Source organism: Manis javanica, chromosome 4 (genome assembly GCF_040802235.1).
Source record: "Manis javanica isolate MJ-LG chromosome 4, MJ_LKY, whole genome shotgun sequence".
Taxonomy (NCBI): Eukaryota; Metazoa; Chordata; class Mammalia; order Pholidota; family Manidae; genus Manis; species Manis javanica.
This window is the reverse complement of record NC_133159.1, coordinates 171836374-171861543: the sequence shown is the minus strand read 5'-3', so window position 1 is coordinate 171861543 and position 25170 is coordinate 171836374. Positions and strand designations below refer to the sequence as shown.

The 25170-nt window shown below is 47.1% G+C and overlaps 2 long non-coding RNA genes across 2 annotated transcripts; one reads left to right on the top strand and one right to left on the bottom strand.

Annotated features, from left to right (window-relative positions):
* Positions 1-333: 333 nt before the first annotated feature.
* LOC140848772 (uncharacterized) lies at positions 334-3327 on the bottom strand. The gene is made up of 3 exons (XR_012129889.1): positions 3101-3327; positions 2100-2472; positions 334-1628 (listed from the first exon to the last, which is right to left on the bottom strand). It is a non-coding gene; the product is annotated as an uncharacterized lncRNA (long non-coding RNA).
* A 1508-nt stretch (positions 3328-4835) lies between these two features.
* Positions 4836-10345, top strand: LOC140848771 (uncharacterized). Its single transcript, XR_012129888.1, has 4 exons — positions 4836-4928; positions 5727-5768; positions 10007-10098; positions 10237-10345. It is a non-coding gene; the product is annotated as an uncharacterized lncRNA (long non-coding RNA).
* The last annotated feature ends 14825 nt before the right edge of the window (positions 10346-25170 follow it).

The following is a 25170-nucleotide window of genomic DNA, read 5'->3' as shown; positions in this document are numbered from 1 at the left end:
AAACCCCAGTAAAAACCCAAAGTAAAAAGTTAATTCACAAAGTCAGAATTAGACATGAACTTTTAAATCTGCCTAATCCACCTCCCATCTGACACATTTCTATTTCCTGAAGGATTTAAACCCATTTTCACGGTGTTCTTATTATAAAAGAACTTTCTAGTTTGAACCAAAATCTGCTTACCTGTTACTTCCAACCAATGGTCTTAAGGACACACCCTGGAACTACACAAAATAGATCAAAGTTTTTCTCCACATGATAACACTTGAAATAGTTAATGTCAAACTACTATTATTATTATCCCCATTTATTGAGCAATTAGTACATGCCAGCACTTTTTTAGTTCTCATCACATGAAGGTGATAACATCCAGAGCCGCATTTTGCACATGAGGACCTTGCACAGTGGGATGGAGCTGAGGGTGGAAAGTGAAGGGGAGACAGGTCATGATGGGCCAGGGATCTGATTGTCATATGTCACCACCTTCCAGCAAAGAAGGCCCAGGAGCCCAAGAATCTGCACCCAGCCTTCCAGGCCTACTGAACTTACATGTGTCGTAAGAGGAGGATGGGACATACTCAGCAGTTTGTTGGCTTGATTTATTACTTTTAATGTCTGATTATTTAGGCATGTGGGATAGGGGCCTCTACATGACCCTGTCCTGAGCCCTGCAGGTGTTAGATGTGAGTGAGCCTGGTGGAGACTGGCTGAGAGACTGTCTCTTGGTGAAGAGCAGCAAACCCTCCTTTCCATATAAGCTCTTGATTTTCTACTCTCCATGGTTCCATTGCCATGGGTTTCCTGCAGGGGGCGCTTTGCCTTTCATGCACATTTCCATCCCACAGCCACCTTCCATGCCTTCCTTCACCCTGAGACTCTGTAGGCCAGCACGGTTCAACTCCCAGGTCAACACGTGGAGAGCATATTACTGCACAGCAAACCACCCCAAAACACACTGGCAGAAAATAACCACGCTATTATCCTGACAGAGCCTATAGGCAGCAATTTGGGTGTGACACAGCGAGGAGAGCTTGGCTCTGTTCCAGGGTGCCTGATGCCTCAGGGGGAAGGCATGAAGACTAGGGGTGACTTGAACGCCAGGGGCTGGGATCATCTGATGGTATCATCACTCATACTTCTTAATACCGGCTATCAGTTGGAACTTCCACTGGGCTGTTGGCCTGCATGTGACCTCTCTGTGGTCTTCCCTCCTGGGCAAGTCTGGGCTTTCTCACAGCACAGTGGCTGGTGTCAAGAGCCCAGAGGGTGAGCGTCCCAGAAGAGTAACACATGGCATTTTTGTGAAGTCACATAGAATCACTTCTGTCATATTCTCTTGGTTGAAGTAGTCATAAAGGTCTTCCCAGGCTTAAGGGGGCATGGGATGTGGACCCCACCACTCAATGGGGGGATTGTCAGAGGAACAGAAAGATTGCTGAAAGAGACGTACTCTGAATCAGGTACTCTGTACCAATAGCCACTATGAGGAGGTGACGGGGATTGCTTCCTTGCTGGAGCATTTTATTGCCAAGGAGAGATCCTTGAGAGCTCTCTTTTTCCTCTTCCACAGTGGCCGGTAACGCTCATGACGGCAGCTGTTACATCAGTGTGGGGCAGAACACCTGCTAACCTGTGATGGACGTGCAGGGTGAGTGAGAAACAAACATTTGTTATTTTAAGCCCCTGGGATTGGAGGGAGTTTCATTACTGCAGCATAAGCTAGCCTTTCCTAACTGATACAGGAGAAAAGACAGAGAAGGAACATCCAGGCGCCAATCCAAGGAGCACTGTGAGCAGGCCAAAATGAGGCTGATTGATAAAATAAACAATTTTTTTTTTTTTTTTACCATTCTCTGGCTGTTGTGAAATTTGTAACCTTCTCATAGTAAGATTCTTTTGCATCTCTTCCAGATTTTGCAGGCTTATCTAAAGGAATTTGGACTGTGTGTCTTCAGTCATTCCCCACCCCACCACTTTTATTTAACCCATTCCAGACAGATCAGTTCCCCTTCACACAGATCTTGTCTGAAAGGTAACTTTGATACAATGGCCTGTGGCCAGATTCAAGACTCTGATTCTAAGACTCCCTCTCTTCACTTACCCCAGCTCCAGGTCAGCTGGGCAACATACTCGGTCTTCTGCAGGTTGGCAAAGATGCCCAGGCTTTGCATGCAATGCAAACAGTATCCCCCTCCATGCACTCACGGAGAATCCTCTGGACGATGCCCCGGGCTGACAGCAGCTGGCATTCACAAGCATTCCTAACAGGACACACTGCCAGGCAGGGAGAAGGAGAAGCTTGGTGTTGCTGGGTTCCCAGCTCTGCCAAGGGACCTGGTTCAGACCATAGTCTTGCCTGATGGAAACAGAGGGCTTGACTTCCAGCAGAAGCAGCCGAGACCCAGCCTGGACGGCAGGGGGTTGGAGCTCCCACTCCCACTCCCTGCTCCTCAGGGCTTTTGTTGCTGTCTGATCTTTACAAATAAATTCAAGAGGAAAAACAAAGCAAATTGGTAAACAACAATGTGAAGGGTTGACACAATTTATACTTAGAGTCTGATTTTTTTTTTATGCCTAAACTGATATTTATTTTACAAGTCATTTTGTATCTGCTTTTGCTTTTTTTTTTTTTTTTTTTTTTGAGAGGGCATCTCTCATATTTATTGATCAAATGGTTGTTAACAACAATAAAATTCTGTATAGGGGCGTCAATGCTCAATGTACAACCATTAATCCATCTCAAGCCTAATTCTCGTCAGTTAGAGTCTGATTTTTTTAAAGTATAATTGCACCATCTTTAATTCTATGGTCCTATGTTTTTCATCAAACTTTGAAAAAAAGAACCAAAAAAAAAAAAATCTTGGCCTGCCCTTAGTCACCTGGAGTTGCTCTAGGATTCTCTGTTCAGTCCATCTATGCCTTCCTAACATGATACCAAACCCCACCCCAGGCTCCAAACAGACCTGAAGCTCTCTATAAACAGTAGCCTCCCTTCCCCACCTTTTTTTAAAACCACTCACTACCTTTGAGCATATTCCCTATATTTGAATTATTTTCCCCTTATTAGTCTGCATTTCCATAAGATGGAAACCAGATGCTTACTTTCCCATCCTTCTTTGCAGCAAGGGCATGGCCAGGTAACTTCGGTTCAGCCAATCAGAAACACCTTCATGGGACAAGGATTCAGGAGTGACTCCCAGAATCAGGCACAGCACAGAATCCATTTAGTAAAAGATGGCTGAGTGAACACCTGGTTTACAGTGTAGACACAAACCTGCCAGAGTCAGAAGCCTTATCTGCAGTGGAGTCCTGGGATCTGCCTGGCATTGTCTAAGGAGCAGCCCTGGAGCAGTGCTGAGGGTCACTTGGCATTGTGACATGCTAACAGAACCTCCCAGCCTAGTACTCTGGACCTCTCCCACTTTTATGAAGCAATTTCTTTTCTGTATAACTTTCCAGAGTGAGTTCTGCTGTTTGCAATTATGAATATTGACTAATATGATAATTAGCACAGCACCCCTGCCATCCACATGCATGTTTCCCTTTCTATTGCAAGCCTCATAAACAAGAGAAAAACATTTTCCAAGGCATCTTGTCCTTTCCCATTCCAGTATGGTCCAGCAGAGCATCTGAATTTGGAGGCTTTGGAAATGTTGTTTACAGAATCCCTTAATTCAGAAAATATTAATTGAGCACCTGCCATGTTCCAGGCAGGACATAATATGTCCCTGGTCTCATGGGGCTCACAGTATAGTTAAGGAGATAGACTGGAACCAAATAATCATACCAAGCAATATAAAATTGCAGTTGTAACAAGTGCTCCAAATAAGAGAAAAAAAAGAATAAACAAGTGCCTTAACTTGGAGATTTGAACCCATCAGGGATGTAACAAAAGGCTTTCTTGATGAAATGACACTTATTGTGGAAACAATGCTATATAGTCATCACACTTTTCATTTTCCTCCCAGGAACATAAGACTACATTTCCCAGCATACTTTGCATCTGGGTGGGCCCATGTGACCAGGCTTTGACCAATGGAATAAAGACAGAAAAGAGGCAAGCTATTTCCAGGCCTGGCCATTGAACACCCCCCTTGCAATCTTTTATACTATCACTTCCCCAGTTCCAAGAGGGCAGAGCTAGACAACAGAAAGATGCCGCTTCGGGGCATCACCAGGGATGGCTGGTGGAGACACAGCAGAATTCAATGGCACTAGAAAACAGACTTTTACTGTGATAAGCCATTGAGTTTTCTGAGGCTATTTGTTACTGCAGCTCAGCTCATCCGATCCTAACTAACATGCAGTTGGGTAGAGGAATGAAAAAAGAGTAGGAGTTAACAGAAAGAGGTGGCGGAAGCATTCTGAGCAGAGAGCAAAGGCTTTGTGGTGGGAGGGAGAAGGGCAAGAAGGAGGAACTGGGGAAGGCGAATGAGGTGGGTGGAATGAGAGCGGGGTTCAAGGTAGAGGAATGGGGGTCGTGAGGGGCCGGACCATCGGAGCCGTGTGTCAGGCGATGAAGGAGCCAGTCTGCACGATCCACGCTTGCTCCCATTCCCGCTGCCCAGATACTTTGGCTGGGGGCCTGTCCGTTTGTTTCCAAGCCGGAGGCCCTGGAGCTCTTCACTGTTAGCCTTCCTCACTCCCAGATGCTGGGGGCCTTGAGAAGAAGCTGTACTTTTCTGTCCCACAGTAAGCTGCCCACATCAAAGCCCAAGAAGCCACAGGCATTTGGGGAGTTGTGGGTCAGATATTTAATTATTCTAATCTAGAAGTCTTTTCTCCCCACACTGCCAAGAACGGAAAGTTCCTTTTTGAAAAATAGAGTAGTTCGCTGGGAGGGCTGAATCCCATCCTTGATCCACAGGGCTCTCAGACTCACCTTCAGACCTCCAAAGCCGGAGAACACAGATACCTGCCCTCACCCGCGGTAACGGACACGGTGGGAGGCCTCTGGTGTGGGCTGTAGAGGGTGGTGAACATGGTGTTAGTCGTGTGCCGTTTTTATTTATTTTGTTAAGAAAAGCCTCCTCTTAAATGGGGAGATGAGAGTGGACATACATTTCTAAACAACAACCTTGTTGATCTGATGAAACCAGATAAAGAAATTATTATAAAAATATTGCCTCATCTACAAAGCTCAGGACATTTTTTTCCCTTTTGCTCGTTTTTTTTTTTAATCTTTGAGAAAGATAATGAAAGAGGAAGCTTGAAACCCCATTTCTATTGATGTTTGAATACACAACTGCTGGATTTAAGAACCAGGGGAGATCAAAGGGAATGGGTCCCATTTTGATAAAATTATAGCAGCGTTGGAGGAGGGTGTGGGGCTCATTTAGGAACTCAGAGGGAAGGAGTTGGTAATGCACCTTCATTTGTGCCAAGGAAAGGAGAAAAAATGCCCGAGAGTCCAAGGGATTAATTAAGAGTGTGGCTAATAACGTTATAGCAGCTGCACACACATCCAGCTGATGCATTTCCCTGGGCAAAACCTTCAAGCCCCCAGGGTCAGTCCCATACAAAGGACAAATGCATGGTGGTGACTCTGTCCTAATTTCAAAGGTGACTTCTCCCGCTATAAAATTTAGCTGGCCTGGGGTCATGAGATCCGCCCTTATGTGGTGTGAGATTGGTAGAAACAAATAGAGTTAGAAATACAGTGGCAGGTAAGAACCAAAAAGATTTCATATCAACTTTGACGGAATTTACTGTTTTCATTTTAAAATAGATCTTCCAGTGGATGTCCATCTTCTCTACACCACCAGTCCAGGTGAGGGCTCCTTGCCTGACACCTGACTGTCCACCGACCAGGCTATTGGACAGATACGGCCAAGCAGGTGGAAACTTTTGGGAGAAACCCACCTTGCAGGGAGTGCTTGTAAATACAATCATTGGCTGCATAAATTAGTGCTTATATTAAGAACTGATTATCTGTATTAACTAGTAGAGACATGAACATTCTTGGGGGCTGTCCTAGTCCTGTGCTCCTAAATCCACACCGATTTAAGCAGCAAGAAATTGAAAAGCCTCACCAACTAGTTTCATCCTATGCTAATCATTGCAAATGAAAATATAAACACTCAGAGATGCAGCTTCTGACAATCAGTTGAGTGGCGTCCACAAACACCAAAATGATTTTAGTATTAGCTTAATTCCAGTGTAACCAGGGAGGTGAACCCATGTTGAAAAGACTGAAGAAAGCATAACTTACCCCTGTTTTTTCATGACCTTTTTAATGAAAAAACAATACTATTATTAATAGCTGGAACTTGCTTAGCTAATGGTAAGTCAGGCCCTGTGCTATATGCTTTATGTACAATGTGCCACTTAAGTCATTCAGACCCTGAAAGTGAACCATCTGTACCTTCCTTGTAGTTGAGGAGTCTACCTACAGCTGAAGGAATTGGTGATAAAGGCAGCATTTCTAGCACAGCAGCAAATTACGTCCAAATTTTAAACAAAACCAGCTTACTCTCCCCGTGGCTACTTGTTCTTCGCATCTTGAAAAAGCATCAATAGTAAAGCATACCGTTATTTGGTACAATCTGTCAATAACAGTAGCATGATGTCATTAGCCTATATTGTACTCTTGCTAAGTGATGGGCACCGAGCTGAGCATTTTACACACTTCACCTCATCTAAGCCTCACAACAACCCCACAGAGCATGTACTTTTATCCCATTTTGCAGATAGGGTCGCTCAGAGACCTGAGATAATTTGCCAAGTGCACGCAATGTCTAAGTAGTAGAGGTGGGATTTGAACGCACAATGTTCCCAATCACGTTCCACATTGTGGTTCCCCTTTGTGATGACAATGACAGCTGCCATTTCCATAATGATTAGCTTCATCCCCAACAGGTTCCTCCCACAGTCCCAGTCTCTGCAAGGAACCCCTCTCCAGGCACCTTACCCAGAGCCGTGAGAATTTCCCTCATCTTCCCAGCATTTGGTCCTACCCGCATCTAAACCATCACCAAACCCCTCTGACTAATGCCTCTAATTCCTCTAAATGCTAGTCCATTATCTCTCAGCTGTATCTCCTCTCCAGCCCCAATGCCTGTGTTTGGATCTTTAATAACAGACTAGAAGAATGTAATCATCTATGAGAGCATTAGAGATGTCAAAAATGCACTGATAAATGAAAATCACTTGACATGTGGCCAGAGGATCACTACAGACTTAAAATGCTCCATTACAGGCAGGAGGAATCAAAAAAAAAAAAACAACCTAATAAACTCTGTTTTGGAAAGTTTAAGTCTCACTCCCACCTCCATTGAAACATGCTTATACATCTCTATGGCTGTGAAAATGGATACAGTTATTTTGGAAAATAATTTGGCCGTATATATCAAAGCCATAAAAATGTTTATCTCCTTTGACCCAGTAATCCCACTCCCAGGAATTTATTTGAGGGAAGTAATTCAAACTAATAAAAGAAAAATGAGCTAGTGGTATACAGATGTTTATTACTTTTTTTGTAATGGCAAGAATCGAAAAGCAAAAGAAATGGCAAATTATAGTGGCAGAGTGAAGTAAATTTCAGTGCAATTAACTCAGTGGCATATTTTGCAGTTGGAAAAATAATAAATATGGGCACCAGGGAGAACCTTGGAAAAATCTACAGGAAATGATGCTGAATGAAATATACATGCTTCCCAATTGCAACTACATGAAAAAATATATTTTTACAGATGAAAAATGGACAGGATCAGGGAGAAATACAAATATGTATAGGATTGATTACTGGGATTATGGACATGGCTTCTTTGAAGCCTTGTGAGTTGGATGAAATTGTTTTCAAGCCCCTTTGGGGTGTTCTAATGAAAGGAGTGGCTGTGACTCTGGGTGGGGGGCTCCAGCCCCAGAGCTGTGGCAGAGGGGGGCTTCATGCTACTCACTCTACTGCACACACCAGGGCTGGCCAGCTCCCCAGAAAATGCCATGGCTGCCCTATGTCAGGGACAGCTGGCAGAGCCCTCAGAGGCCTCCCCCTCCTGGAGACAGAACCAAGCCCTTGTCCCAAGTATGCAGACAACCCCTCAGTTCTGGTCACTGAGAGCAGCCAGGATCAGGGTTCGGGTCCTGATCCTCCCCTAAGGGTGGAACTCGTCCAAGGTCTAAACAGCAAGTCAAGGCGCCCAGCCAAGGGGAGGAACACAGGTCAGGATCCTGGTGAAGGCAGGCAGAGAATGAGAGAGCTGCATCAATGCTGCCAATGATGGGATTCAAACCGCAGTGGGCACTGAACTTGGCCTCACTGCCACTACCCCATCTGGGCCTGATCAACTGGCGATTCCGATCTTATGTGCCCAGCCAGTCTATTCCTCAGCTGAGGAAGCCCAGCCATCCCACGTGGCATGGGCCCTTGCCTCTTTCTTTGCACCACTCTCTCCTGTTCATCCTAGCCCCTCTCCTTGACCCCAGTCCTGTCACTCACACCTGAGGGCACCGCTAGTCCCTCTGCAGGACCCAGCACTCACTGCAGTCAGTTCATCAGGACGGGGCCCAGCAGACACTGTCCTGGGGTCATCAGTGTTGTCCCTGCTGAGCCATGCCAGATCTGCCTGTTTGCTGGACACTCGGCTGAGGCTCTCCACGGTGCCATCCTGTGAGTAGATACCACTTTTCCACAAACAGGATGTCCAACACTGGCTTTCACTTGTCTGCACACAGAAGGAAAGAAGAACCAGGCTTTGGCTGATTAGCATACAGCAGACCGCATGTCCGCAGGGACTCTGCCGTCCCTCTCCAGCATCTTGGGCTTCTCTCCCAAGCAGCTGCCTTCAGATTTTGAAAATGCATTTGTTCAGGGGACGGGGTCTTTGCTGAGGCTGGCACTGGGCTCAAAGGAGTTTGAAACTGGGCAGCGCAGAATCACAATGATGGCTGACTTAGCCTTTGCTCTCTTGGCAATGTCCTCTGTGTCCACGAGGAGGTGGACAAATCCCATCTACAGAGAAATGCACAGAGGGAAGAAGGCCTGAATGAATTAGCAAGATGTGATAAACAACATTTTCTTAAGAAATGCATGTTCCTTTCAAGCCCAAAGGTAAAGGAAACCAGGCTAATCCAGGATAGACGAGTAAGAATCTGCTCCAAGGAAGACAGAAGTATTATGCGTTTCTGCACATCACTTGAATGTCAGTAGGTCCACCTACGTTCCCGAGGGTCTTTAGAAACAGAAAAGCAGTTTTAAATATTCCACTTGCATTCTTCTTATATTTTGCAGCATTATTCCTATTGCTGCTGTTGATTTAGGATAGAGTGTCTTGACCTGGGCACTCCTGCCATTTGGGGTACGCTTTCTTTGTCGTGGGGGGTTTTGTTGTGTGTCCTGTGCTTAGAGGACATAGAGCAGCATCTTGCCTCTACCCACTAGATGCCAGGACCACCCCTACTTGTGACAACCACAGATGTCTCCAGACATTGCCCAGTGTGCCCTGGGGGGGGGGGCAAAATGGCCACCCACCCTTTTAGAACCACTGATTTAGGGAGAAGAAGAGATGGAGAAGAGGATGTCAGTTTATTTGAAATAAAATTCAACCCAGCTCCTGCGCAGAGGGTCACTTCCTCATTGACACGTCTTTATGAAGGGAGGGTTGGTGGAAATTTCTCTTGGAACTTGAAGAGAAAGATAAAGTTTCTAGGAAGGAGGACACACTAGAAAAGTCACTTGTCCCTGTTGGCCACATGACATACTCAGGATGTCCCTCCACAGGCCCTTCCGGAGGCCTTGAAAGGGCCTCTGTGCGGGCAGGGGTTCTCATAAACTCACACAACAGACGAAGTCAGGAAAATTTTTCTTTCAAGAAAAAAGAATCATCTCAGGGTTCCTTGACATGAACATTTCCAGTTGTGTTTGGCATTAAGAGCTTGACAGACTGTCTGGGCTGCAGAGAAGCTTAGAAGATTAGTCAGGCATGAAGAGAGCATTTCTGAAGTTCTCATGTATGTCAATTTTGTGTAAAGTGTTTTCTACCCTAATTGTTTTATTTCTGGCTTTTCCAGCTATACCTACTGGCGAAGAGATAAACAAGTGATGATGAATGACCTGGGACCTTGGGATATGGACGACAAGCTTGTATTTATCATCATTGCAAGTGAGGTCCCTTTTATTTAGCAAGTGTGTATATATACACACAAGCAGGTGCTGCCCTAAGTGATCCATAAATATTAATTCATTTCATACTCATAATAATTCTCTGAAGTAAATCCTATGGTTGTTTCCCATTTTACAGGTGGGAATGCAGAGGCACAGAGAAGTTAAGTAACTTGCCCACGGCCACCCAGCTGGCAAGGGGCAGAGCCAGGACATCACATTGTTTTGGGGAATTAAAAAGAAGCAGCTGAAAATCTGGACTTGGTCTTCTTGTTCCATTTCTGTCACTTTTCAATTTGCCCCGCGTAGATTGCTTAGCTTTGCTGGGCCCAGTTTCCTCAGCTGTGAGGGGACGTAGTTAGATCAGTGTTGCTCGAAGTGCACTGTCATTATTGGTGGGATAAGAGAGTATTTTGTATATATCTCTAACATATACAAATACATGATTAGAGATTTTTTTCATAGGTATTTATTTTCATGTATATTAGAAAGAGCATATACATAATAGATTGTGTCTCTCTGTCTCTGCCTCTCTCTCTCCACATATATATACATACATATATATATAACAGACTAAAAAATAAAAAAGCTGACAAGGTAGACCCTGGACACCCCCCACCCAGCCTGGGTCAGTGTGCTGGGGTGGGGATGTCCTCATTCCCTATGCCCAGGTGGACTTATGACTCGGGCCTGGCCTCACTGATTACCCTGGAGGCAGGCACATCATGCAAGCGGGCCAGCAAGGCTTCAGGGGAAGCCCAGCATTGCCAGGGACAAGCCACTCCTTGGAGGGGATGGAGTCCAGACAGATAGGGAGGACCAGGAGACAGAGAGGGAGGGCCGCAAAGGCACCATCTGAGCCTCAGAGCCAGTTGGGTGCACACTGGATCTACCCCTGGGTCCTTCCTTTCCTAAAGCACACATCTTTCCCTAGTTGGAATATGGTTTCTGTCCCTTGAGGAGTTTTGATGATCACAGTTAGGTGTGTGGCTTGGGGACGCAGTGAACAATCATTATTTTCTAGTACCAGGTAGTGACAACATTGTCTACAAAGCCACAGCACCTTTGGTGGGGAGGAAGGAGAGACGGAGCGTCACATGCACACCTCTGCAGAAAGTGACATCTGTGTGCCTCTTCTATGAGGCAGGCAGCATGGGGACAGAAGAAAGGCAAACTTGGGCATTGACTTCCCTCTCTCAACTGCCTCATCTGTCAAATGGGAGCAATAATAAATCCTTGGTAAGGTCATCCTGTGACTAGATGGCATGACACCAGCAACCTGTCTAATGCTGTGTCTTGACCCAACAGGTGGTAGTGGTTACTGTACTGAGCCAGTGCTTTATACAAACAACCGTGTGGAATGTGATCCTCACAGCAATCCTGCACTTTAAAATCATCACCCCTATTTTACTCCAGAGACACTGGGAGGCAGAGAGGTTAAGTAACTTGACTGTGACTACACGGCCAATAAGGACCAGGGCTGTTGTTCCAGCCCGGCTGGACACACCTGATCCAGGGCCTGAGTTCCTTGAAGGGACTGTCCGAGGTCTGGAGGCATGAGTCCAAGGAGCTAATCGTCAGAGGCAAAGGGATTTGAAGACCACCGGTGATAAAGAAGTAAGATAAGATAGCAAAGGAAATCCCTGAGAGCTCTTCAGAGTCCTGCACACCTTGGAAAGTTCCTTGGAAAATCTAGCTGCCAAGACTCAGAGGGAAATCAGCTTCATGGAACAAGGGTATAGAATAATCCAGCAAAGCACCCAGTCCCGGTGCATCAAGACGAGCTGACATGAATACACGACCACAGATCCCAGATGTTGTTATGGTTGGGTTACAGAGACTTGGAAAGTTTGGGCATGAAATGCCTGAACGATAACAATAGAAAACAGATCAAAAGCCCAAAGAAAGAAATCAGGAGAAATGAAAAACAGAAGGAACTGCAGGGGAAGATGAAAGAGGAGAATTACAATTTGACACCAAAGTGGAGCCAGTGTTTAAGGTTTTGCTGGCAGTTGACCCGTATCCAGATGAGATTTTTGCAGCATCAGTGGAGGTATGAAATTACCATCTTTGAGTAGTCCCACAGACTTCTGGGACCTCAGGGTCAAAAGAGTTCTCTGACAGTCTCTAAACTTATTCCTTCCTTGAAATAATCTTGAAGGTGATCAGTGCCTGAATCTGCACAGACCATGTCATGGTCAGCAGCTCCATAAAGACTAGGGAGGTCAGCAAAGTAGAAGAGGAATTGAAGATACATACAATCCCTGGCCAGTCTCCTAACAGTCTCACTACACAATGGATCAGAACACTATCAGTTTCTCAGTTAAGATAACAGAGAACCCAGTTTACACTGACTTTAGCGAAAGAGGGACTGTGTTGGCTCAGATAACTGAAAAGCTAAAAGATATCTAGCTTCAGGTATGGTTTGATCCAGGAGTTCAAAAGATGCCACCAGAACTCAGTCTCTCTGCTCTACTACATGTTCACTTTATTCTCAAGCTTCATATGGAGACATGATGGCAAATTACAAGCCTATATCCTCCCAGACTTGAATACAACAAATCTCTCTCCCCAAAACTGCCAGCAAAAGACACATCAAGGCTCACTGTCTCTAATTGGAGCATAAACCCATCCCAGTGGCAAGAGGGACATGGTACTCTGATATGCCAGGCCTGAATCACATGCCTGTACCTAGAAGAGGCAGTAAAGTAAATCCCATCACCATATTGAGAGGTGAGAGGGTAAATGGATGCTGTAAATCAAAACCGATGGGTGTCCATTATTTGACATCCCAGCTCTGACCTCTGAATATGACTCGCCTTTGCCATTTTCTCCCCTGTCAATAAAACAGGAAGTAATTGTATTATTACCTGGTCCCTAAATGTCATCCACCTAAGAACCACCCACTAGTACCTTCTTTGACCATGTAGTGTCCTAGGTAATGGGGGGCCACAGAGGGAGTCCAGAACCTGGCTCTTATCACTGAGAAACCCACACTCTAGTAAGGTTTAGGGGAACATTGTCCCAAAGGGGGAAATATTAATATTAATATTACATTTCTCATGAAACTTCTTGGCTCTTCAGATAACTCTCTGGAAGAGACTGCCCTGTCTCCAGCCCATATTTCAAATCTTAACCAACGACTTGATAGTTAACAACACACCTTTACATTTATTTTTGTGTTTGAGGCTTCCTGTGTCTCTAAGAGTTACTCTTATTTGACTTTTTATGGATTAAGGAGGAAAGCTCAGAGAGGTTGGGTGACTCGTATGGGGTCACACAGCTAATAAGTGATTGTACTCAAAACTTCAAATTTACTTCCCTGCCCTCATCCCAAAACACACGAGCCTAGGGAACTCATAAACTTCGTTGCTCATGCTGAATAAAAAAGGCCAGAGGTCCAACCAGACATTGTCCCAAAACAGAAGAGCCAGAGCCATTTCAGGCCCATCTTGTCACCTTGCATTCTTACTACTCAAGCTATGTGACAAAACTGTGATTCTTCCTACCAACTGAATTCATTCAGTCAACACGTGTTTTTTGTTGTTGTTGTTCATTTGGCTTGCTCCTAGATGCCAGGCACGGGGCTCAGCTCTGGAATTCCCAAGACAAAAACAGGTCCCTGCCCTTCCCTAATACACATTCTGGGAAGGCAGAAGAGAACTATTGGCAAAGCCATGTGATGAAGGCAGTGGTTAAGGAGTGGACAACCAGCTCAGGGAACTGGGCAGAGGACCTCCAGGGAGGCTTCCAGGGGGAGGAGGCCCGGGAGAGAATGTGGGGCCTGTGAGGTATCAAGGTTGGGAATGGGAAGCAATGTTGGCGTGAACAGGAGGTGGAAAGTAAAGGAGGGAGCCGGGTAGACAAGACCAGTGATTCTGGGAAGGCTGAAATGGGTACAGAGATTGGCTCCTGAACCCTGCGGGCCATGGGGGGCCCCAAAGGGGACGGGGACTTCTTTCAGTTCCCTCCGTCTGCAGTGCAGTCGATGGGTTGGATGTTGGCGAGTCTGCAGGAGGAGAGAGCGGTTAGAAAGTCGTCGGAGTCACGGTGGGAAGAGTGGTGGTACCCGGAGGTAGGGCGGCACCGGGGGAGATGGGAGAAACACCCAGGTTGGGAGAAACACGCAGGATGGAGAGGGGCTCGGGCATGGGATGAGCCGGACTGGGGGCTGCAGAGGGAGGTGCTACGGGTGGAGCGTCAGAGCTGGCACAGGGGGGTCCCGGCCTGGGGATGTCGGTCAGCGGGGGTGGGGGGGGTGGGGGGGCACACGGAGGAGGATGCCAAGTGCTGAGCGGTGTCCGTGTCAAGATTGCGGGGTGTCGGCAATGAAACAGAAATCCAAGTGGCCGTGGGGCTTGGAGACCGATCCGGCCTGAGAGGAGAGCTGGAATCACCATGGGATATCCATGGGTGGTCCTTAGGGCTCCGGAGTCTGATGCGTCACTTGGGAAGAGTTTATCAAATGAAAAACAGACCAAGAATGAAATCCCAGAAGACAACACTTAAGGGGCATGAAGAAAACCAGGATATGTGGGTGTCCTGGGGACCAGCAGAAGGGAGAGTTTTTTAAGGAGAGGTTAATAGTCAGACTGCAGGGAGGTCTGGGGAGATAAGGGCAACACTGGTGCTTAGTGAATTTAGCAACAAAGAAGTCCTTGGCCTCCTGGGCAAGCACGTCAGTGCAACCGTAGGACCAGCAGCCAGCAGGCAGCTGATGAAGAGGTGAATGGGAGGTGATGATTAGCTACCGTGGCTGGGGACAACTCTTTCCAGAAGCTTGGCAGGGAAGGGATGGAGAGAACTGGGGCCATGGGATGGAGAGAGGGTTTGGAGCCTGGGGGGGTTAAGCTGTTGTTATTTGAGGGTGTTAACAGGTTTGGGAGGGTTTATATGACACCTTAGAGTCCTCAGCACATGGGTGGTTAATGATCCAGAGTTCAGGGGGCAGGGTGAGCATCCCCTGAGGCCAGAGGAAAGAAAAGGAGGGAGGGTCCAAATTTAGATAAATGTATCCTTGTTGTGAAGGCAAAACTTTGAACAAGGTCCACGTGACAACCTGAAATTTTATCAAGAATTAGGAGGAAGGAGCGTCTGCCAAAAGCGAGGGGCCATCCTGGGGTGGGCCAGGCGGGGCTTGAGGAGGGAGGTAAAGATTCTGAGCAGCACAGGAGGGGAGTGAGATGGGTAGCCAGTGGTGGGACCACCGACCGTAGAAGCTCTGGGGCCCCAGGGGCCCAGAGCAGCCCCGTTGTATGTTTTCAGATCTTCTGATCTGGAATTCATGGCAAGGTCAACAGGGCTGGGCTGAAATATTTTACTTATGTAGAAAAAATTAGCTAATGTGATAAAGATAATAAAATAAAATTGAGAAGATATTGTTTCATCTGCTCAGAGGAACACACTTTTCAAGCAGTTTAGCAGCAGCCAAGTGAAGGGATGAAAGGAAGACCCTGACCCATTTGTGGAGGGAGGGCTGCAGAATTCCTCTCTGACTACACGTCCTACCCTGATTGCTTAACTAAAAGCCCTTGAAAGTAAAGCCTTCCCAGATGTACTCTGATTTATATTTTTTGAAAATTCAGACCGGGCAATGGGAATGCATGAAAACACATATTTTAAAGTTAAATGGAAGGTCACATTTTCAAAAATGAATGCTAAGAACCAGAACACCAGCACGGGGGAATGTCCAAGTAATGTAAAGTATGCAAGCGGCTCTTAAGGTGCATGCCTTCCGCTTGGAGCAACAGTCAGGGCTCTTGTTTACGTCCCTGTAAACCCAAGCAGGTCCACAATGAGGATGGAGAGGGCAGGGGTGCTTAGCCAACGGTCCCTCCTCCCCGCTTTGCAGAGTGGTCTTTTCTGGAAGGTGGGGAGTGAAGGAGCGGGCCCTGAAAGGGGGCGCTGTGCTCAGCAGGCACCCTGTCGGGATAATAACAAGAGCTAACATTTATTGAGTCCTGCTGGTCTGACACTGTGCTAAAGGCTTCACGTGGGCTGTCTCTGGTGACCCCAACAACAGCCTGTGACGTAGTTACCATTATCATCTGCATGTCAGAGATGAGAACACACCTATCCGAGGTGACACAGTGAGCAGGGGGCAGAGCCAGGACCAGAGCCCAGATTTGTCTGACTCAAGGCCTGCACTTAACTGCCCTATTTGTTGCCCACCCTACAGAAGAGATGACTCCAAATATAACACATAATTGTCATAATGATATTAACCCATTTGCATCTGTTAACAAATTCTTTTCAGCATTTCTGATTACCTATAGATGTGTCTATGCTTCAGATTCTCCTTTGAACAGGTTGTAGCATTTTTCTGGAGTTCTGTCATTAATTAATGTGTCTATTTTATATTTGCATGACTGTCATGATTTTATGTTTTTGAAAATTATTCTTTAACAGTTGGCATGGAAACATGTTTGTGCTGAAAAGGACTGGCAAACCATGGATTGTGGGCCAAATACGGCCCACTGTCTGTTTTTGTAAATAAAGTTTTATTGGAACACAGACATGCCAGTGGCAGAGTTGAGTCATTGCAACAGAGACCACATAGTGTACAAAGAAAAATGTATATACTGTCTGGCTCTTTGCAGAATACGTTTGCATGATCTCTGCTACAAAAGAATAATTACCACCAAGTAGGACTCCAAAAGTATATTTTATGCACCTGTACATACATATTCATAGATGAAAGTCTAGGGGGATGTACAGCAGAATGTGCTCTAGGAATCTTTCTTGATTTGAACATCGTGCCTACATACTCCAACTAGCAGTCATGGCAAAAAAACACTCTTTAGCTTTAACTGGAAGTCCAACTCAGAAAAGACTATCGTAAGATGTCTAATATGAAATTATGCATTCAAAAATACTCATGAACTCTGCACAGTATGCATCCTCTTCCATTGGGTGATGGGTTTGTCCTGTTTTTTTTTTTTCATGATTTTCCCAGTTTTAGAACCGAAAGTCCCATGCCCAGAGAATCTCCTGAGTCCCAAGCAAACTGGGACAAAGTTCATCCTAACTGGAAATCAGACTATCCAGGCTTGGATCCTGGATCTGCTACCTGTCAGCTACACGGGCACCCTTGAGAAGATCATATAACCCTCTCTAAGCCTCACCTAGTTCAGCTGCTAATGTACACCCCAGTTCTGTAGATCTAGTCATGGGGATGAAGTGAGGTTGCATGTGAACACGCACTTAGTAAACCGTGACAGTTCAATGCAAAGGGTTACTAACACACTGTCCCCAGTGTTTGACATTATAACACAAATAGGACAAGAGAACAATTATCTAGAAGGTGGTCATCTAATTATAGATTGACCATATAATTTGTTGTCCACACCAGGACACGGCTGAGCACGAAAGGGGAACTTTCATAATTACAGTGGAGTAAGAGGAGTAAGCCAGGACTGCTCTGGGTAAACTGAGACCTGCTGGTCATAGACCACAAATGACTCGGGGCACGCTTGGCTTCATGAGAATGCTCCCCTGCTGTCATGCCGAGAGAGCCCTGCACGTGGTTTAAGGCTCTTGCTGTGACCATCTTGAAATTCTTAACTTTTGAACAGGAGGCCCCCATTTCTGGACCCCACAGACTATATAATTGGTCTTGGAAGGATCCTATTGTGCAGCAGGCAGAGATGGTGTGACCTCTGAAACCCCTTCCAGGCGAAGGTGGTGAAGCTTCCTGGCCTCTAGGGCAGGAAGTTCTGTTTTAACCTCAGCTGGTTCAAATCCCCTGAACTTAAAAACAGCAGCACATAATGAGGCAAGGGATGGAGCCCGGGGTCCCTGAGCGGCCACATCACCCCACTCGGCCCCACTTGGAGCAGGTGCCGGCCTGCAGTGAGAAGCCAGCCAGCACCAGCTCGGAGGTGTTCCCGAGGAACAGCCTCATGCCTCCTTGAACTCTGGTTTTGTCCTTAGCCAATATTTTTGCAGCCTGGCAGAGGCTGGGGCTTCTGAGCAGCTGGATGGGCCCTAGAGGGCATTTGCTTGTTAGTCATCCTGTGAAGTTAGACCCACTGATCTGGCAACTCAGCCCCGCTAATGGCTGCAAATGCCATTTATGGGGCTTTCAAAGGCAATAACTGTAAAATCCAGTCCACCGTCTTAACAAACCGGAACAAAGCTGATGGCAGGGCCAGAAGAGTGCAGCTGCTCGAGCAGTGAATGAGAAGGAGATCCGAAACTCTGGGGTGACCCTTAGAAAGACACCCGGAAGCCAACCACAGTGCTGGCTGCCTAGCCTTCTCTGGAGGTGGGCAGGGGCAATGGAGACTGCCATTTTCAGGGCGTGCCCTCCAGGACCCCACAGTTGCCATCACTCCTGGCAGTTTCTCAACTCTGCATGCACCACTACCATTTGGGCTTGATCATTCTTTGTGGTGGGGGGGGGGGCGCCCTGTTCATTATCAGACATTTGATTGCACCCCTGACTTCTACTCATTAGATGCCAGTAACACACACCCTTCTCCCTGTCGCGATGACCAGAAATGTCTGCAGACATTGCCAGGAACAAAATGGGCAAAACTAAGAACCTGGGTTTATGGCATCAAAGAACATCTAGGGCAACTGGAACAATTAGATTAGTTTACAACCATTGAGAGCTGGGAACAGTGCCTGACAGGGTAAGCAAGCTGTAAGGCAAGTATATGTCAAATGAATGAAATTGTTGTACCCCTGCTTCTCGACATTTGCCATGGAGACAGCATCAGAAACGTTGCACCAACTTACCCCCCATGCCAGCACAGCCCCCACCTGGGGTCTTCTTCCCGCCCCTATCTGTGGCTCTACCACCTGCTACCAGACAAATGTCTCTGTCTCTCTGTGCTTTGGTGTCCCCAGCTGAAAAATAGGGATAATCACTGTATTCGTTTCATGTGCTTGTTTCGTGGTCAAGCAGGGAAGGTCCCTGCAGCAGGGGCTGGCACACAGTAAGTGCTTCCGGACTGGACTGACTAATAGGAATGATTATTACCACCCAGCAGTGCCTGGCAGGTGTGTAAAAACCATGCACATGCACACACTGTGTGGGCCTGGGTGCTGTGTTTGTGTGTTTAAGACTGGATACTGGGCTCCGGCCTCCAAAATCCAATCAGGGATATTTTTTTCTCTTCTTAACTCTCTTTGTTAACAGGGTTGGTGAGAGGATGGTAAAGCTAGGTCCTACTATAAAATACCCACCTCCACTTACTTTACGTGTTAGCAAGATCACCTTGGGATCCTAGAAGCCCCTCTTCGGCAGATCTGTCGCCTGCAGCTCCTTCTCAGGTGTGGGGAATCGGTACAGGTGCCTAAGAACAGGGCGAGCAAACACCTAGGTTTGCCCAGGACTAAAGGGGGTCCTGGGAGGCTGAAATCCGGAAAGTTCTGGGCCAGTTGGGAAGAGTTGGTCACCCTAGCTGAGAGTTTGGGATTCTGTTTAGACTCCTGTCTGGTGTACAGCCCCAGTGGCTGAAATGAGCCTTCATTGTCTGAAACCCTGTCCCCAGAAGGAGATGTGGAGACCAAGAGACACACTCCCTGCCATGTGGGGGCACCACCCCTGCTCTGCCAATGGCAGAATCCATAGCTCCAGCCGCTAGTGCAGCCCCCCAGGAGGGTCCCCAGGCTTGCTTCCAGAGGCTCTGCCTCCCCTGGGGGGGGTCCCAAACACTGGACTTCTCTTTTTGAAGGGAATCACTGGAGCCAACCTTCAGTGACTAATCAGTGTCCTTCTGCTTCCTTCCAAACCTTCCAGAAAGCACACCTGTGGATGAGCAAAGCAATTAATGTTCTCATCCATAAAGGATCAGAATAAAACCCAGTGGCTGTTGTGAATTATGAGAGCCCTAACCACCTCAAACATTTGGGAGCTTGGAGGTTTGTTTGATTTTCTCTGGTCTGGAGTGGGTGTGGAGAAGAGATTATCTATCTATGGACCTATCCATCTATCTAGCTACATATGTACGTGTGTGTGTGTGTGTGTGTGTGTAATTTCAAACCCTCCACTCCAGATCTTTCTTCCAGAGGCAGAGAGCTTGGACCCCCGGGAAATCATACAGCTCTGAAATCGGCCTTAGGGAACCAGCCTGGGCAAGGACGCCAGGTGGGACAGACTCTAGGCCTTCCTGGCGGTGGTGAGGAAGGAGCCTGAGGGACCCCTCTGCAGAAGGCTGTGATGAGCCTAGATGGGGCATTCTTGCTACTGGTACCGTACCAAGCCCCCAAGGAAAAGGAAAGAGAAACACCTCTCTCATACCCCACTCCCATTTTACCAGAGGGTAAAATGATCTGGGGAAGGAACATGAGAAGAAAACTAGACAGAGGTGGAGAGGCCGCCCAGAAATGGCTGCTTTGGTCAACTTGGATTCATTTGCAGGGGAATGCAGTGTGGATGGAAAGCAAGCCTGTTTGCTCCAGGGAACCCCCATAAAGGAGTGAGCTCTGGGGCTACTCCCCGAGTACAAGCCCCTCTGCAGACAGGTCTGCACCACCCCTCCCTACGGGCACACGCATCCTTAACAATCACTGGGGGGTTAATAACGGCTCAGTAGGCTTTTCCTTGACATAATTTACATCTTGTCTGAGCCTCTGCTTTTCAGGCATTTTTCTGCAGTGGCTCTAGGCCTCTCTTTTTTTTTTTAAACAAAATCCATTTAGTACTCATGTTTATTCTTCAAAATGTCTTAGATCAGCTCATCCAACTTGAAACTACTTTTTTTCCCCAAAACGAAGAAATTACCTGGCCCCGATCCCTACTGATCTTTCTTGCTCTCCTGTGGTAGAAAAGTGCCTTTTGTGGGGGAGTTTTAAAATAATTATTGCCGAAGAGTCCAAATGGAATTCAGAGTGGAGCCCATTGCACATTTTTACGCTTTTGTGACATTCTTGCTCAGGAATGAACCTTTTATGAAAGATCTGTTTTAAGTTGCACCTTCCAAAACCTTGTTTTTGTCTCAGAAGGAAGAAGGCAGAGGCAGGAGCTGAAGCGTCCGGACGCACAGCTTAAATCCCTGAAGATTCAAGCCTGACTTGGCCCTCTGAGAAGGTAGGGCTCCAGGCAGGGCCGGTACTGGCTTCGCACTCGGGCCCTGCCGGTTTTTCAATCAGGCGGTTTTTCGATCAGGCTGTTTTCTTCAACTCAAAACAACCCCCTGAGGATTTAAGCACGTTTTCTCGGCTCTTCCCTGGAGGGGGAGAATCTCATTTGATCTCAGGCACCAACTGCTGACCAGTCAGATTTCCCACCTTCGCCAGGGAACAACCCCTTTGAATTCCCCGCACCTCGTGGGGCCTGGAGGCTGATTCTAGCCCTTGGTCAGCAGCCCAGGAGTTGTTTTTCCAGGTGTGGGGGAGGGCTTCCACAGAGCCTTTTCCACCCACACTTGTCTGTTCATTCCACAGATTTTTACTGACTTCTTTTAAGAGAAAAGGATCCAAACACTTGGTGTAAGGCAGAAAGATTACTTCATGCCCTTTCAAAGTCGTCCTGGAACACTGTGTAACAAGCCCTCCTGTCCTGGACTGGACCCGGACTCAGAGAGGGAGCTGCGAGCCACAGGTTTGCCGGGGATGCTCTGAGGAAGGAAGAATGGGACAAGGAGATGGTCTGTGGTGTGGCTGCCACAGAGCCTCAGCCCATCCCACGGGAAGCTCTGGAGCTGAGATGGCCCTGCCGTGTTGTCCCAGACTGAGCCACAAGGACTAGGCTGGGTACCACCTGTCCAGGACCACCCAGGGGTGGGGGTGGGAGGCGTGACCTTGGTGGGGGGTGTGGCCTGCCTCCTCCTCAGGCACTTCCCGGGAGGGACAGAGCCCTCAGCCTTCGGCAGCCGACGTCTGCAGTGGCCGGGGGACTGCCATTTAGTAAGGATTCAACCAACGGCAGATTTTATTACTAGCCATTCTTTTTTTTATCGTGGTAAAATACATAAAATTTGTCATTTTAGTCATTTTTAAGTGTACAGATCTGTACATTTCTGCATTAAGTACATGCACATTGTTTATAACCATCACCACTGTCCTTTTCCAGGACTTTTTCATCATCCCCAACTGAAACTCTGTCCCCATGAAGCACCAACTCCCATGCCCCCTTCCCAAAGTCCCTGGAAACCACGGCTCACCCTCTGTCCTCTGTGAAAATAACCACTCCAGGGTTTCCATGCAAGTGGGATCGTAAGTTTTGTTTTTTTGTATCTGAGATGTCATTGAGTATAATGTCTTCAAGGTTTATTCACGTTGGAGCATGCGTCAGAGCTTCTTTCCTTTTAAGGTTGAATATTATTTCATTGTATGGCTAGACGACTTTGTGTTTAGCTGTGCATCCGCTGAAGGATATTTGGATCGTTACCACATTTTGGCTGTTGTAACGAAAGCTGCTTTAAACATGGAGGTACAAACATCTGTTCAAGTCTCTCCTTTCAGTTCTCTTTTTCCACAGTGGCTGCACCGTTTTACATTACTCCCAATAATACCCTAGAGTTCCAATTGCTCCACACATCCTCATCAACATTTATTATTTTCAGTTTTTTATTTTACATACTAGCCTAACATGGAGAAGACAAGTAGTGACTATAGCATCTTACTACGCTGATAGACAGTGACTGCAATGGGGTGGGGTGGGGGGACTTGATAGTATGGGTGAATGTTGAAACCATAATGTTGCTCATGTGAAACCTTCATAAGATTGTCTATCAATGACACCTTCATTAAAAAAAAATACTAGACATCCTAATGAGCGTGAAGTGTTATCTCATGGTGGCTTTGATTTGTGTTTCTGTAATTCGTGATGTTGAACATCTTTTCATATGCTTGCTGGCCATGTGTTTGTCTTCTCTGGAGGAATATCTATTGAAGTTCTTTGCCCATTTTTAAAATTGGGTTGTCTGGGGTTTTGTTGTTGTTCCTGAATTGTAGGATTCCTTGCTATTCTTCAGAAGAGCAAAGCTCTTCCTAGCACGCACACACACACACACACTCTCTCTAGGCCATGCAATAGAGTTGGAGTGATGGGCCAGTTCTCAGAAACATGAAGGAAGACAGTGCCACAGCAATGCACAGATGTGCCTGGAAATCAGCCACTTGGGTCTGGCATGCAGGCAAGATACACCAAGCAGCCCTGAGCACATCAGGACACTGGCTTCCTGCGTGCAGCTCTGACCTAGCGAGATAAGTGGCCACAGATGAAGCAAGTCTCAAATACCAAGACAACTTGGCTTGCCACGACCCACTGGGAGGGAGCTTGGGCTGTGCACGCCAGCCTCTGTACTGGACTCACTGATCTTATCTGGAAGAGAGGAGCTGAACAACTGGGGCCTGCCCTTCTCAACCTACCCGAGGCCAAGGCAATGAGGGAGCCAGGGATCAGGAATGCGCGAGCTTAAAAGAGAGAAGATCAAGGTTTTCCCTTCTGTTAAATATAAAACCTGTTCTTCCAAGTCCCATCTGGTTTCTCTGGGTCAAGCATCTCCCTCAGTGCCTGGAACACGAGAAGGGATTCAATAAAAGTTGCATTGAACTTGATGACCAGGGTGAAGCCTGGGAACAACCCAGAGGAAGCGTGATTCTGTCGTCTTAGGAGGCCAATCCAGGCACCCCATTGCTGAGAATCTGACACATCTTCACAGACATCTGAGATAGTTTCCACAGTGAAGCAGGACACAACATTGCATGGGTATTCGTTTTTTAGGCTGATAACCAATAACCACAGATGGGGTGACATAAGCACCAGAAATCTATTGTCTCAAAGTTCTGGAGGCTTGAAGACCAACATGAAAGTGTTGGTATGCTCTGTTCCTTCTGAGCGCTGTGAGGGCAAACTGTTCATGCCTCTCCCTCTGGTGGTTTGCTGACTATCTTTGGCATTCCTGAGCTTTTGCCGGATCATCCTGATCTCTGCTTTCATCCTCACGTGGCGTGCTCCCTGTGTGTTCACGTGACCCTCTTCTTATAAGGACACCAGTCTTCTAGGACCACAGACTCCTCCCTGCTCCAGTGTGCCCTTATTCCAACTTAACTAATCACATTGCAACAGGCCAAATAAAGTCACATTCTGAAGAACTGGGCTTTAGGACTTCAGCATATGAATTTGGGGGACATACTCAACCCATAACAGCATCTAAAACCTCCATCAGTCACCTCCCTTCATTCTGAAAAGCCACAGAACAGCAATATCTTGTTTCTTCAGTAATGTTGGGGAGCAGAGGTGTCCTGTCATCTGGGGTACCCCCGGTCCCTAGCACAGGCTTATGGAAAAGGTAGCAGCCCACGTTTGAGCATCATACACAGGCTTTTCCTTGTAGCCCAGCATCCCCATTTCCTTCCTGGGTGACCTTGAACATGTTACTTAACCTGATGATCACTTTCCTCCTGCATATAAAGAATCAAGCAGCGGAGTTGTTGAGACAAAGGTAAACTACAGTGCCTGACCCATAATAAAAGCTTAACCACATCAGTACCAGAGAACAGTAAGGACCACGTTTTTCTATAGGGACAGAGACTCCAATTTTTACCGGGCATATGGCCACCCAACTCCCCCTTGCCCCTACGTGTGGTCATGTGACCGAGTTTGGCCAATGGTATCTAGGCGTGTGTATCTCGTGGCAGCTTCCAGGTATCATCCCGAAGCGAACGCGGGTGCACTCTCTTTCCTTCCTTCTTCATCTCATCCACCTTCCTGCTGCTGATGGACAGGATGGCTGGAGCCGTCTTAAACCATGTGGTAGCGTTGGGCTAGGAGAGCTTGCATGGTGGACCCAACAGGACGGAAGGAGTCTGTGTCTACCAGGGCTTCCTAGGGCCCAGCCCCCACACCAGCCCTGGACTATCTGCCTCCGGACTTATGGGAGAAAGAAAGAAACTGGCCTCCTGTTTAAGCTGCTGTAACTTGATGTGCCCTTGTAGCTGAAGCCAATCCTAATGGATACAGTTGGGTCCATTCCCTGGCTCCCAGGAAGTGACCTTCCATGTTTGTTGGGTCGAATTACACCTGTGGGGTCGTTGGGAGTCCTGAGACAGTCACATGCGCAGGCTTTCGTTGTTAGACTCTTTCGAGCCTGCAGGGTTGAGCGTTCTGCTGGTGGAC